The 16047-nt window shown below is 40.6% G+C and overlaps 1 protein-coding gene and 1 pseudogene across 3 annotated transcripts in view; both read left to right on the top strand.

Moving 5' to 3' along the window:
- The window catches only part of LOC142453521 (regulating synaptic membrane exocytosis protein 1-like), a 233583-nt gene that overhangs the window by 154964 nt on the left and 62572 nt on the right, over positions 1-16047 (top strand). The window lies entirely within an intron of this gene.
- The window catches only part of LOC142453099 (sterol-4-alpha-carboxylate 3-dehydrogenase, decarboxylating-like), a 57064-nt pseudogene continuing 56203 nt past the window's right edge, over positions 15187-16047 (top strand).

The raw sequence follows: 16047 nt of genomic DNA, 5'->3' as shown, positions 1-16047 counted from the left end.
TTGCCTATGTATACCTGAAATACTCCGATTAACAAAAGTTGTCATTCTTATGAAGAGGCTTTTCCTCAAGCTAGAAATGAGAGTGGTCAATATGAGTTCACGGAGTGGAAGAATCGCATAGGTCAATAAATATATTTTAGCCCAAACCTCCTCCTAGGAAGCAGCGTCTCTAAATCAGGATCTCAGTCATACCAGTAACATCAACAATGATCGATGCACAGTGGATGAAGACATGGCGTGGGAGGACATGTCTGACCTCTGGCTTCTCAAAGGAGAAGGGGAATCTAACTCAGTATCAGCCCACAGGCAGAGGTCAGGCACACGTCTATCGTCATCCTTCATCACCCTGTTCTGACGCCAACCCTTCCTCCCATGGCACACTGCTTTTCCGCTGGGTCTGACAGTTGTTGCATGGCCACATAGTCCTCAGGAACAATGCTCATGCTTATGGATTTTATTAGGGGATCCAGCAGGTTTCAAAGTGTTAAGGGTACAGTCATTTTGTCTGGAACCCCGTTTCTCAGCCATGCTGGTAGCCTGTCTCTTTGAGCCCCAGCCACATTACTCCTTGACCTCTGCTGGATCCCTGGACCAGGAAGCCCCACACTGCCAGCCAGACACTGTTGCTCTGCCCGCCTCATGATTCCCGTACAGTGGCCTCTGTTACCTCAGCAGCGTCAGGCACTGGTCTCAGACGTGCTCTGCTGATGGTCCATCTTTCTTTGTGTTCCTTCTCAGAGATGGGTCACTCTTACAGCCAGTGGAACTGCAACACGGACCAATTCCACACTGAGAGTCCTCTACACCTTATTTACATGCTTCACTTATTCATTGGGTGGAACTACACCGACTGTGGAGACAACCATGTGAACAATTTTCTTCCCCACAGCGGCTTATTAAGATGAATGTTTTTCCAGTTATCCAGACCAGACCCTTTTACCGTAGCTCCATTTTGATTTGAGTTATGATGGTTCTCTTACTCTGTAGGCAGTTTGGAGGTGGGGTAGGGGTGATGGCAGGCAGCATTCTGTGTTGGCATAGGGCCGGGTTAGCAGCTCGTGGGTGGGTGTTTGGGGAGCAGGTGGCATTGAGAGAAGGAAGTGACTGTCAGGATTTGATGGCATTTGGGGGCGTGTATAGGCAGACATAAAAAAAGAGTTGGGTTCCTAAAAATGATTTGGTATTCTTGAAATTAGAGTTGTGCAGTCCAGGGTTTTTGATGTTCTCAGCCATAGCACTTCAAGTGAGTCGTCATGTGCAGTTTTAGGAAAAGATGACAGAGGGTTTTAAGATTAATAAAAGCAGTGTCTTCGTTATCTAGTGCTGCTCGAATAGAAATACCCCAAGTGTTTCTATTGCTTTAACAACCAGAATGCTATATTTTCACAGTTTAGGAGCCCAGTTGTCCGAATTCAGTGTTGACTCTTGGGAAAGGGTTTTGTGGATCTCTAGAGGAAGGTCCTTGTGCCTTGCCTGCCGTGATGACATAGTTGTGCTACAAACCACAAGGTCTATAGCTCAAAACCACCCCTCCTTTCAGTGGAGAAAGACAATGCTTTTCATTCTCATAAAGATTTATAGCCTCAGAACTCACCTGGGCAGGGCAGTTCTACTCAGTCCATAAGGGTGGAGAGGAGTCGGAAATCAATTCAGTAGCAATGAGTTTGCTTTGGAGTTACAGCTTCTCTGCCCATTTAATTTCTCTTTTTTTCTTATCTCAAAAGAGCTTGATTCAAGACATACCCTATGCTAATTCAGCCTCTTGAACATAACAAAGACAATCCCTTCCTCAAATGGTATTATCACCACAGGTATGCAGCTCCTTGCCATTGAGTTCATGCTACTCATAGGGACACATAGGAGAGGGTAGAGAGGCCAGTGTGTTTCTGAGACTGTAACTGTGTCCAGGAGTAGAAGGTTTGGGTGGTTTCAAACTGCTGACCTATTGGATTTCAACCCTACAACACTAGCGCTAGAGATTAGGATTTACCGCACAGGTAATTGTGAATCCAATCCAATTCATAACAAGTAGTAAGTGATTTTTAAGGTGTATTAAGAAAGCCTGAATGATTTTCATGTTGAGGCAATGCCTTGGCTAATCAATAGTAGGCTTTTACATTATCTTCTCAAACAGTAAACAGCTTTCACTATTTCTATTGTTTGTTCATTTGAATTGAAGCTCTGATACAATGTTCTGAGTGGTACCTTGAATTACTCATCTCTTAAGAAGTCTGGGCAGCGTCATGTGTAATGGGAGAACTCCTTCTGTCCCCTTTGGTTATTGGTGTTTACAATATGATCTCAGTTTCTATTGGGTTTGGGGTTGAATGAGAGTTTTGATTCATTTCTCCTTGGAAGAAACAAAAGGCGCACACAACAAAAGACTCACATCTCCTTTCCTAATTTCTAACGAGACTAGAAAATATGGAGTCAGGAAGGGTAAATGATAACGCTGTGAGAATCCCAAGGACATTAATGACAAACCCATTACAGATCTCTTTTGGGACATGGATGATAAGTATCTTCCAACAAGACTTTGGATAACCTGTGGTCATTTTAAAGCACGCTCATGTCCAATGCAGAAGCGTAAGTCTGGGAGCAGACAATGGCCGAGCCTGGGCTGTGGTAGTCAGGGGCCCTGGGGTCCATGCCGACTCGGGTGGCGCCGTGTGTGCAGAGTGGCACTGCTCCAGAGGCAGTATGAGCGTGGGGCTTTGGGGAACACGCCGTCAGGCCCATCTTCCATAGTACCTGCCAACGTTTGGGCTCACAGTTTAATATTTCACTTCTTATATTACCAGGGACTCCTATGGGAACCATTTAGGAAAGTAATTTTTCTGAGTTTGGGTCACTTCTCTAGTGGCAGCGCCCTGTGCTGCTAAATGAATGAATGAATAAAAAGCAAACTCACAGCCATGCACTCAATTCTCACTCGTAACTACCTTACAGGACAGGACAGAACTGTCCCCTGTGAGGTGTCTGGGATTGTAATCTTTTCTTTTTAAAATAAGTAATTTTATTGGGGACTCAGACAGCTCTTGTCAGAATCCATCCATCCATCCATCCATCCATCCATCCATCCATCCATCCATCCATCCATCCATCCATCCATCCATTGTGTCAAGCACATGTGTACATTTGTTGCCAGCATCATTTCCAAAACATTTTCTTTCCACTTGAGCCCTTGCTATCAGCTCGTCATTTTTAACCCTTGCTCCCCCACCCTCCCTCATGAACCCTTTATAATTGATAGATTTCCCCCCCCCCCCCCCCGTCTTACACTGATCAGTGACTCCCTTCACCCACTTTTCTGTTATAAATCCCCCTGGGAGATGGTTATAGCTAGATCATTGTGATCAGTTCCTCCTATTTCCCCCCACCTTCCCTTACCCTCCTGGTAGGGCTCCTCAATGTTGGTCCTGAGGGGTTATCTGTCCTGGATTCCCTGTGTTTCAAACTCTTGCCTGTACCAGTATACAGCCTCTGGTTTAGCCAGATTTGTAAGGTAGAATTGGGATCATGATAGTAGGGGGGCGGGGGGGGGGGGTGGGAGGAAACATTCAAGAACTAGAGGAAAGTTGTATGTTCCATTAGTGCTACACTGCACCCTGACTGGCTCATCTCCTCTCCACATCCCTTCTGTAAGGGATGTCCAGTTGCCTACAGATGGGCTTTGGGTCTCTACTCCACACTCTACCTCATTCACAATGATATGATTTTTTGTTCTGTGTTTTTGATGCCTGATACCTGATCCTATCGACACCTCGTGATCACACAGGTTGGTGTGCTTCTTCCATGTGGGCTCTGTTGCTTCTGAGTTAGATGGCTGCTTGTTTATCTTCAAGCCTTTTAGACCCCAGATGCTATATCTTTTGATAGCCAAGCACCATCAGTTTTCGTCACCACGTTTGCTTATGTAACCATTTGTCGTCAGTGATCGTGTTGGAAAGGTGAGCATCATGGAATGGCATCTTAATAGAACAAAGTGTTCTTGTGTTGAGGGAGTATTGAGTAGAGGCCCAATGGGACTGTAACTCTTTACAGAGGTAGACAACCTTGTCTTTCTCTCAAGGAGCAGCTGGTGGTTTCAAACTGCAGACCACCAAGACACCAGGCATCCAGGGCTCTTTTTCTGATTAAGCATATCTATCAAATGCTCATGTCATTCTACATGATGGGTCTCATAATTAAAGTTTCCAGTTTGAACTCATGTGTTAGGTTTCTAAGACTAGACTCATTCATTCAATAGCTCAAGGTGAAATGGGGCTCTCAGGGGGGTGGGGTTATCTTAGTTATCTGGTGCTGCTTCAACAGATCTACCATAAATGCATGCCTTTAAACAACAGAAATTTTTTTCTCACAGTTTAGAAGGCTGTGAATCCAAATTGGGGGTGCCAGTTCTAGGGGAACCTTTCTCTCTTGGCTGGCTCTGCAAGCACCTTGTTTTTAAAAGCTTTGGCTCTTGGGAGCTCTTCATGTGGCTTGACACCTCTCTCCCCCTGCTCCCCCCATACTTCCTTAATCTCCGTTTATATTTTTGGTACACTGCCTCAAGACACACCCTGTGCTAATCCTATCTCATGAACATGACAAAGACAACCATTCCCTAATGGGACTATTACCACAGACACCGAGGTTACGATTTGCTGCACATATTGTAGGGGACAGAATGCAATCCATTATGTAAGTAGGATTTAAAATAAGTAATTAATATTTTTATTAATCAGAAATATGAAAGGGAAAAGAATGTAGGTCGGTTATTTGACAAATCAACTGCTGTGTGGTGAAAGCAGTTTGGGTAACAGAGAGCTTTAACTGCCTATTTTTTTTTTTGGAAAGGAACAGTGCTTAGACTTTAAGTACACTGGAAAAACAAGAGCATCTCTTGCTGTGTTGAGCTTTGCGGGCGTCTCCTGGGAATGAAGTGTAGAATGTTTTGACGTATTTTGTGTTGGGATTTCTTCAAGTTATCTGTAATGAGGTGTTTTCCTATTGCCTGGAGATGACTAGACAACATGGGTATTTCTTCTGCAGTAATTGTCTAAAGGAATCTTTCTTTTAGGTGTCTCCTAAGAGGAGTCTCCTAATATATATCTATTTTGTAACTTAAAATAATCGTTTCTTTACACAAGCACTGAGAGATTTGAGATCGCATCGACTTGAAAAGAAAATGACCTTGCTTTGAATTTTCCTGGCTCTCTCAAAGGCGTTTTGCAAGCTCTTTTGTTTGTCATCGTTTCTTTCCCCAGAAAACACCATTCATTACAAAACACTTTCCAATAAAAATAAATGTGAATATATGTGTTTGTAAAGTACTGGTGTGTGTTAGCAACACACCTCTTTTGAATAATGCTTATTGCTAAACATTAGCTGTCATCATCGATGTCAAATATTATAGAAATCAATTTAACAAGAGATTTTTACCTATTTTTCAGCAATAAGAAGCAACTAAAAATGAGGCACATTTCTCTTACTGTCACAGACTCAGGGAGAAAAATGTGGCTTCTTTTCTGAAATGGGTCTTCCTTTCTACGTGACATTCATTTTGACAGTACGAAGAAACTGCAAATGGATTGACCACAGTATGTTGATATTTTAGTGGGTTTCAAAGGATCCTCGGTATTCAGGCAGAATCCGTGGCTTCATCTGCCAGTGAGCATATTGTTGAAATATTGAATTCTTCCCTGCCACTCTGAAAAAGGGTCTCTCATTGTGTTTCCTTGACAAGTCCTGCTTCTCCCAACTCCTCTCCAGGCCCAGAGACACTTAATGCGGCATCCAAAGTAGTTCTGAGATGGACCGTGTGTCTCGGGCACTATGACTTTAGAAGGCTTATGGATTTACCACTTAGAATGCTGATTCCGAAATACTAATGGATTCATTTTCATAGCCCGAATGAAGTTTTAACTCAGATGTGTTGTGTCAAGTAGGTTTGCTTAATGTTAGTACCATGCTTCAAAGCATTCACAGTGCTTAAAATACACACGTACAAACACACACACACACACACACACACATACACACACACCAAAATCAGATATTATTGTAACTAATGGGACCCTTGGTGTATTGGCTTCATCTGCAAATGAGCCATATTGTTACATTGGCCTAACTGGTCAGCAGTTCGAAACTACCAGCTCATCTTAAAACCAAAGTTGGGGCTTTCTACTCCTGTAAAGAGTTAGTTTTGGAAACCCAGGGGGCCATTCGAGCCTCTCCTCTAGGGTGGCTGAGTTGGCTTGCGTGGCAGTGAATTTGGTTTTGTTTTCTTTCTGCAACTGCTAAACCATTCTTTATTAAGTGAACTTCAGGAAACACTAATGAAAAAAATGTGAAAGAAGTAATGGGTGATGCTGATTATCACTGTGTTCCTATCAGGTTTTTAAATTCACTCCAGTTTGCATATCTAAAGATGTAAAAACCACAGCAAAGGATTTAAACCAGATCTGATAACTTAATACTCCCAGATGCAGCAAATTAGAATTGCTGACAGCACATATCCTTTAATATTAACACAAGGAGCATTCCATAGTAATAATCTGGATTTGTTACCGACATTCTCTGTGACATTGGGCGGACTCTTAAAATCTCTATGGAGTTCAGTATTTTCGTCTGCAACAGAAGGGTGCAGTGATAGTTCCATGATTTTTATGCCATTTTCATGTTCCGTTTTGTATTTTGCACGGCAATTCCATTGGGCGCCTATGGAAGACAGACCCTGGTGTCCAGTTACAGCGTCCTACCATCTGTTATTTGGAGCTAAGTGAGAGTAATAACGGGACTTAATGAATAGTAGTACAGACATTCCTGGGCAACATGACAATACTGTGATGTTTAGAAATGTCTGCCTAGGATTTGAATCCTAGCACCTAGCCAATGCTTATATTTCACAGATAGGAAACTTTCTCCTGGGAGAACTCTGCTGGACTCCAGTCGAAGCAGAGCTCTGGCCTTAGCATTTAGTGTATTCAAGGCACATAACTGACATTTTAAAATGCGATCTGCATTCCTTCGTGTTTTAATTATCATGATTATTGTATAAAATATATGGTTACTTGGGTCTGGGCCATCTAAGTGAACCGCAGAATCTATGATATAAGGCGAATCAATGCCTTATGTTGCACCTAATCATTGGACACAATTTACTTATGTAGAGAAGCTAAAATAAATTGACTACATTTTCCCTCTTTCTTCAGACCTATTCTTTTGTTGCTGTTAATGTTTTAACATATTTAACCCATAAAATAAATCATTTCAGCGTAATTTTAAGAAATTTGGTGCTTTGATTTCTTTTTCATGATTATTATCTGCATGCCTTGTTGTCCTGTGCTTTGCCTTATTGTGCTTCACAGATATTATGATGTTTATAAATTGAGGGTTTGTGCCAACTCTGCATCCAGCAAGTGTCTGGGTGCCGTTTTTCCCCAAGTAATGTGCTCACTTTGTGTCTCTGTGTCACATTTTAGAAACTCTTACCGTATTTAACACTTGTTAAGATAATAGTCATATACAACTTTTAAACTTCAAAAGTTTAGCTTGTCCATAACTTTTGCTAGTTTGGTTTATAAATAAAAGATTCTTTTATTGTCTCATCTTAATTTGAATACTCATTTATTTAAAATTTACCTTTAGATTTAGAAGTTGTTTGGATATTTAAAAATATGATATATTTTGAAAGAAAATCTTGATATTTTAACTCTACCTGAAAATCAATTTGTTGTTATCTAAATATCATTTTGGTCCTTTCAAAACAATTTTGGTCCCCTTATACATAGAGATGCCTCTAATATTTTTCTCTAGATTATTCAAACTTCATTCTAGGTGTGTGCGTGTATGTGTGTGTCTGTGTGTGTGTGAGAGAGAGAGGGGAAGAGAGAGAGAGAGAAAGAGAGAGAGAGAGAGAGAGAGAGAGAGAGAGAGAGAGAGAGAGAGAAAGAGAGAGAGAGAAAGAGAGAGAGAGAGAGAGAGAGAGAGAGAGAGAGAGAGAGAGAGAGAGAGAGAGAGAGGTGTATGTGCACTGATTTCCAGTATCCCACATCAACTTCATGTACAAGGTTGGTTTTTAACATTTTTTTTTTGGAAAAATAAAAGAGCCCAGCAGTTTGTACAATTTAAATTTGTGTCAGCTGGCTTCAGCAGAGTTTAGTGAAACCACCAAAGTGAAACATGTGTCTGTCTGTCTCTCTCTTTTAACTAAAAATCAAACTGACTCAATGCATTCTGGCAATGGAGCAAAACTGAACCCCTGGTTAAACTCACCAACGTCAATTGAGACTGTTTTTCAACTTTTACACTAATTCCCTTTCCTGCATGCAGATGCCAAAAGTAATCCTCCTGGATTTTTGTTCAATTTTGACTATTCATAAAAATCATGAAAAATTATATGGTTTTACGAGAAAGTGTCTCTGGATATGAGACAATTCTAAAGTCTCCTAACACACAGGACAGGATAAAATACTTTAAAATAGGCTCACAGGATTTTTCCAAGTGACATTTGAGAGAGATCTAAAATGACCAGTAAAATGACTTGGTCAAAGGAGGAGTCTGTCAATTTAGTGGATGGGAGAAGCACTGTCTTCTATCTACCTTTCCCAAGTACTCAGAAGAACTAGCCTTAACAATCAGAAATTACCTGAACTCTCATTTAGAATGACACCGGATTGAGACATGCAAATCGATGTCGACAGTCCCACTTAGCTTTTTTAGCTCTTACACTACACCCACTTGGTACTAATTATAATTGTTGCCATGTTTCAGTTTATCTTGGAATCTGTACTATGTAATGTCATCGTCATAGAATGCACATGTGTGCGAATGCACGGACATCTGCACAAGCAGACACTTGCAAGATCATCTGCTTAACTGATAAGTGGAATGTAATTAAGAGATTCCTGAAAAGGCAAGTTCTGTCCTATCAAAACTTTGTCAGATAGAGTCTGCCCTCTTAAAAAGAAAGATAGAAGTGAAAAGATAAGGAAATAGAAATAGTAATCATTGGTCATTTTTATATTCTACCCGAGATCAAGGGAAAGTATGCCTGGCAAAATGGAGTGACTGCTCCTGTACACCATGCATATATTATATGGGGACAGCAGAGCATTACCGGTGACCTATGAGTGTGAAAGGGTGTGATTTCACAACTAGAATCACATGCTTAAATTAACGATGTGCTCTTTTAAAAGAGTTGGCTTAACTCTAAAATTCCACGTCTGTTACTTTCGGACCATTCAATTTAACCATTAGATTGTCAGATATCCTTTACATTGCTTTTGCACTATGCTCCAGTGTATCCCCTGAAGTATTCGCGCTGACTTAAGGACATTTAAAATAAATGCACTGCCACTGGTCAGAGAGACCCTAAAGGGTACAACTGCCGGGTGGGGGGGGGGGGGGTCCCGAGAGTAGAACTCTGTACCGGAATTGAGTGGCGTGGCTGGTGGTTTTAATTTTACACCCACTGTAACTGAGGACATATTGAATGCAAATGCCAGTGTCTAAAGTGGACATTGTTATTATGAATACCTGTGAACACATGGAAGAAAATTTTAATTACCCAGGATATAATCTCTGATAGCCTCTGTTGTATATATTTTGGAATATATATACACATTTCTTTTGTCTGTCTGGATTCATTTTCATGTAATATGTTTTTGAATCATTTTATTGGGAGTTCTTATGGATATCATAACATTTCATAGCTCATTCACATCGAGCAGTTTTGAACAATTGCTAACACAATAGGTTTTAAAACATTTTCTTTCTTCTGTAACTTATTGATATCCTGTCATTAAATCTTTTATAAAGGTATTTACCGCAAAGTTGTTTGGATTTCTGAGCTATATTAAAAAGTACTAAAAACAAAATAGGGTTGTCTTGAAATAATTGTGAGGAAGCTACAAAGATGCCAAGATTATTAAATGTTAAAATAATAGCATCGCTAACAGTAGTGGTGAAGTAATTAGATTTTCATATGCAGAAAAGGAAATTTAGATGTGTACCTCACACCATTTCCAAAAACTAAATGGATCTTAGACATAAACGTGGGTGCTAAAACAGATTTCTTGGAATAAACACAAAAAGTACAAACAATAAAATGTTAATTAGATTTCATCGACATTAAATCTTTTATTTGAAAAATATTGTTCAGATAATGAATCAAACCACATATATGATTTTTTAAAATGGTATAACACATTTCAGACAGATGCTTTAGGTAAAAAAAATAACTCAGTAGTAAGATCTTAGTATATTTGTCTTCTCCTAAAATAGATACTTTATCAAAGAAGATAAACAAATGACAAATAAACTCATAAAGGCTGGGCCACATGTGTAGTCCTTGGAGAAATGCCAATAAAAACCATGGTGATGCGCTCCTTCCCATTCCCTAGAGTGACCACTTCCAAAGACAGACAATTCCAAGTGTGAACAAGAATGTGGAGGAATTTGAACATCACATATTGATGCTGAAAGTGAAAAATATCAGGCCACTTTGGAGCCTGTTACTTTGGAAAATAAATCCTGAAAAAAATGAATTTTTATTTAACTTTACCAATTAGACAATTTCTTAAAAGATTAAATGCACACAGCATATTAAAGAGCCATGAACCCCTCTGCTATCTATGCAAGAGAAATAAAACTCATGTCCACAAAATTACCTACCTGTATGCAAACGTTCAAGCAGTTTTATTTCAAATAACCAAAATATACAAAAATAAATTTAAATGCCTATCACCTGGTGAATGGATAAACAACTAGTAGTATATCTGTACAAATAAGGGATCAGAACAAACCACTAAATAATGCAACAGCTTTAAGGAATCTTGTAAGCCTAATGCTAGTAAAAAGAACCCAAGCTCAAAAGACTTCATTCTGGATGATTCTATTTCTATGGCATTCTAAACAGGTAACAATTTTAAGATAAGAAACCCATAGTAGCTGCCAGGATTTGGGGAACAGAGAACTACCTGACAGCAAAAGGACTTAGGAGTGTTTTGGAAGATTGAATCTTGAATGTCAAAACTCATCATACTGTAATTTATATTTTTAAAAAAAGGATTCTGTTAATTATACTTCTGTCAACTTGCCCTACAAAATAAATGTGAGAAACTATAGCTCCCTCTTGAGGATTCATGGAGCACATTAATAAATTAAAAGGCTGAAACCCGAAGAAACAAATCTTTATTTAATTTTAACCACCTGGGGAAATGAAGATATTTCGTTATTTAAAATATGCCTAGAATTTTAGAATTATAAAAAACCCCAAAATGCTAATTTATTTTAACAAATTCAAATATTCTGCAAACATTGAAGCTTTTGCCCTAGAATGACAATTTTCCTCTGGAAAGGCTCTGCCAATTATCCTGTTTATCATAGAGTGACTATTTCTACATAAAAATACTGCCCATAGGGTCCTTGTGGGTTGATTAAATCCATTTCAACTTTATAGGTAATGCTGAGAGGACTCGGGCTACATGATGTCACATTGTAGTAACTGCAGCCAATGAGATGAAACAAAATGAGTAATAATCGTTTAATGGAAAATTGACATGCTCTGTAAACTTTCACTAAATTCACACCCCAAAAGTTAAATAAATAAATTAAAATTCCCTTCTTATCTCATTCTCCCAAGCCCTCCCAGGTGCAGGCAAACAGACTTGCTAATTAGGTACATACAGAACCTGAAACTGGCTAGTAACTTCTGAGCTTTAGAAAGAAATGCCTGACCACTACAGTCACTACCAATCTAGTTAGAAAGCATGGTATTCATGAACCACAATGTTTTCTTGTGCCATACTGGTGGTAGGGATTCTTTAAAGCAAGCCAAGTCTACATTTTTTTCTATTAAAAACAATGTACTTAAAAAACCCTGAAATACAATATAATAAACCATAAATATTTTTCTTTTCAAGCAGCTTGAAATTCAATTAAAAAAAATAGACCCAGATTGTGGGTGGAGGGGCAGCTAGGGGACAGAGAACATCTGTAGAAAATTCAAAAGAGAAACAAATGAAAATGCTCAACAAAATCTGGAAGAATCCATAGTTACAAGTAGTGAGAGAACTTAAAATAACAAAAAAGAACCACTTTCTACTTCTGTTCTGTTCGCCCTTCTTCCGCAATCCTTCACCTTCTGCTTGGGTAAATGCTGCCTTTTTAGCCAATTAGGCTAGGGTCTGGGCACCTCTCTAGTGCTATTGTCCCTCGTATAGGCCTGTCTATTTTTTGCCTAAAAATTGAGCTATGGGCGTGAGTTTAGTTCCAGACCTGAGGGCTGCCTAAAGGCCATCGGCTTGGGGATTCCATCAATCTCTATCCAACCAGTCAGGCTGATTTTTTCTGTGCCTGAGTAATGCTCAGCATTTTTCTCCCAGCATCTCAAAATAACAAAAAGACCTAAACCAAACACTGCCATCGAGTCCATGCCAGCTCGTAGAGTCTCTGCAGGAGAGGGTAGAACTACCTCTTTGACTCTTAATGGAGTAGAAAGCCCCATCTTTCTGCCAAGGAAAGGCTGGTCATTTTGAACTGCTGACCTTAGACGGCTATCAGCTCCACACCTAACCCGAGGCCATCAGGGATCCAGGACCCACTAATGCTATCTCTTTCAAAACAGGTGGTAATGGTTTCTACTCTGTTCTGTAAGGTCAAGGTGGAATTGGCCTGAAGGCAGTGGATTTTCTTTGTTTCTTTAATTGTGCTTTTTACTCTGATGTTTTGTTGTTGAAGGTCATCAAGATGATTTCTACTCCTCCTTCTTGGCTATAATCTCTATGGAAGCAGACCCAAGGTCTCTTTGGAGTAGCCGGGCCAGTTGAGGAAGAGCGGGAACAGAGATAAGACAGGACTCCTTTGGGAGGAAACCTCCAGAGTGGCTCTGTTTATTTTTATGCAGAAAAGCAAAGTGATTTGCAATAAATTATGTATTTGGAGGTGACTAAAAAAAGATACTTTTGAAAATTTATATTATTTTAATTTTATTTATGAAAACAATTCTGGGGAAATGCATATTTACTTTGATATACTCTTTGTTTTCAATATTTGTCTCAGGTCAATAGAGCACATAAAATAAATATTCCAGACCCCTTTAACCAGGTTTACTAAGACCTATATATACTCCCTTGCCCTTGAACTCTAAACTATAGTATTTTGCTGCCCTCCTGTGACTCGAATTGTGGCACGACTTGAAATTAAAAACCAGGAGAGAAAAACAAGTGGGATACCCAAAGGCTGAGTATTGCCTTTTCATGTTATACTTACTTAGGAAGTACATTTTGAAGTTATAAGTCTTAGGAAAGTAAATTCCATCTGTTAAATAAATTGCTTAAATATTTCTGTTCATTGTGGGAAGATTTGCAGTTACAAAAGAATTTGTTTCTGTATAGGGTAAAATGGCATGCTTTCCTATTTAACGTTTTCTGTGTAAAGAGAAGGTGGACATTCTTTTTAAATCAACTCCAGATTTCTAGTTTTCGCTGCTCTTTGCCTTTGTGTGCGGCCCTCCGTACCTCAGAGGCCGATTTTCTATTTGCTCTCCCTTCTACAGTTTTGAGAACCTTTGAATAAGCTCGTCAGCCTTAACTTACTGGAGCTTTATTTCTAAGAAGCCACCTTGTGACACTCAACCATTCAAAATTAAATCTAAATGCAAATCATGGAATTTTCAGTTTCACAATTTCCTCGAAGCCCTTGTAAATACTACAGGATGGAGTTTGTGCTGGAGTAACTCTGCAAATGATCCTCGCATTGTGCTGGAGTAACTCTGCAAATGACACTGCTGAGCTGACATTTCAACTTCCAGTGGCCAGTCTTAAGAAATTTCTCACACTGTCTGATTGAAATAACTTGGTACCCCAAGCTTAAGAGGTGAATATGATAGTCACATGGATATCATATGAATGGACCTAAGGGCAAAACAACAAAAAGCACAACTCAGCTTTCAAAAGTTTATCCGACGTGTCTGCAAAGTGTAGGCTTTAATCAGCAGCTCATTTGGCGAGTTCAGAGTATTGTGGTTAGTTGCCTTTGACTCACTTCTGACTTATGGGGCGCCTGTGTGTCAGGAGGAGAACTATCCCATGGGGCTTTCAAAGCTGCCACGGAACTGTGTGCATAATCCATGCCAGTTGCTTCAGAAACACAAGCACCTCTAAACCAGGTTGATGAGAATTTGACTATCCAAATCAATTCAGTTATTCATACGAGACGCTTACACAATGCTGGCTATTGAGATACAGTGCTATTGAGGCGCCCTGGTGACACATTGGTTAAACATTCAGCCGCCAAACTGGAAGGTGGGTGGTTTGAGTCCACTAGCCATGCTGCAGAAGAATGGTGACACAGTGTGTGTCTATAAAGATTCACAACCTTGAAAGCATTGTGGGACAGTTTCCATGAGTCAAAATAAATGTGATAGCAACTGGTTTATAGATATAGATACAGAAAGGAAGCAATAATTATAGATTTCTTCTAGGAAGCATACTGTAAACAGCAGGAACAGATTTTAGATGAGCCAGTCTTCTACCCCTCTGAGGACACCCCTGTGAGGACAACATTCAGCATTCGGTGAGAGGAATCCACTTGTGTCTAAAAGAGGACCCCCCTTCCCAAATTACCCCTTTCTGTTTCTGTTTCCCTAGGCTTGCATTCCATGGCTTAGACATCAGTGGGTAGCTTTTTCTTTCGATTAGGTACAGTCTGGCCGTGTTTGGCTCTCTTTTTCTCTTCACCTGAGAAGGTCCTGTTTGACTCTAGCTCTTGTACTTGCTGATACAGCTGTGACAGTGTGGGTATCCCCTGTATGGATCTCTCAGCTGTGCTCCATTGAGCACCTCCTCCCCAGAGGGGCCAGCTCTCTTGGTGATGGTCTTCTGATGCACCCACCGCTGCCATCTTCTCTGTGGGGTGGCTGCCCACGGCCACCATCTGCTGGTCTTATGGTTTCAACCCTTTGCCCTGCTGCCACTGTTTCTCGGATGCTGCGCTCGCCTGTGTGCTGCCGTGTCCTGTGTCCTTGGTCTTCGGGCCTTGTCTCCGTGCCACAAGCCGTGGCCTGCGTCACAGCTCTTCCAGGATGTCCTCCGTACAGGCCCTATATTCGAAGAATGCATCCCCCTCCCCGATCCTTCCCAGACAGGGGCCCGGAAGACCTGGCAACTTACTGCTGAAAGGCCTTAACCTACAAACCCCATGAAGCAGTTCTCCTGTGCCTGTCCAGGATCCTTTGGTTCAGGATCGACCGACAACAGCAACTATACACAGAGGTAGAGGGAAGAAGTATATGGCAATTCAAAGGGGATAAAGAGAAGGCATGGCTGATTATTATCAATGTAGCAGGGCAGTGCTGACAGGCACTTTTTGATGTTTGCCTACCATCTTCCAGATGTTCCCAATTAGAAGTGAGTGTTGTAACCCTTAACCCACAGACCCATGGAAGGGGTGCCATTTGGGAACAGAGTTTTCTTTGTCATCACGTGAACAACCTTGTGTCAGCCAAGGTTGCCCCTTAGCCAATCACGTGCGAGGTGTCAAAGGACATTAGGCAGCAGGGGCACAGATGGGGAAGGAAAGTGCCAGGGCACATAATGATGGCCAGGGCGCGAGGGAACCGAAGCTGAGCTGCCAGAGAAAGAAGCTTGCCCTCCACCCCAGGCCTGGATTCTGATCTCTAGCCCCCTACGTTGTGAGAGAATGCGATTTTTTCTTTTTAAATCCACCCCTTTGTGGCATTTCTCTTAACGCTTCATGAAGAAATTAAAGCAACAAGCAGCATCTTTTTGACCTCCAAGGAGTTGTGAAGAGGCTTCAAAAAGTTCGTAAACCTTTTTCATTAGGTTTCAGTTTAACTTTTCTACATAATCTTTGAAGCCCCCTCCTACACTGACCAGAAAGAATACTATCAGACCTACCGTACTTAGTTCTACCCTCTTGTAAAGAACGTGTTCTTGGTGATTAATGACACCTTTATCACTTCAAAATGGGCCTCGCATCTAACATAGCAGGCAGAAAAGATGAACAGAGAGTAGGTCAGCGTTGTGCCCAAATGGAGCA

This window comes from Tenrec ecaudatus, chromosome 7 (assembly GCF_050624435.1).
Source record: "Tenrec ecaudatus isolate mTenEca1 chromosome 7, mTenEca1.hap1, whole genome shotgun sequence".
In the NCBI taxonomy this organism is placed as follows: Eukaryota; Metazoa; Chordata; class Mammalia; order Afrosoricida; family Tenrecidae; genus Tenrec; species Tenrec ecaudatus.
The sequence above is the reverse complement of the archived record's forward strand: the minus strand, read 5'-3'. Positions and strand labels throughout refer to the sequence as shown.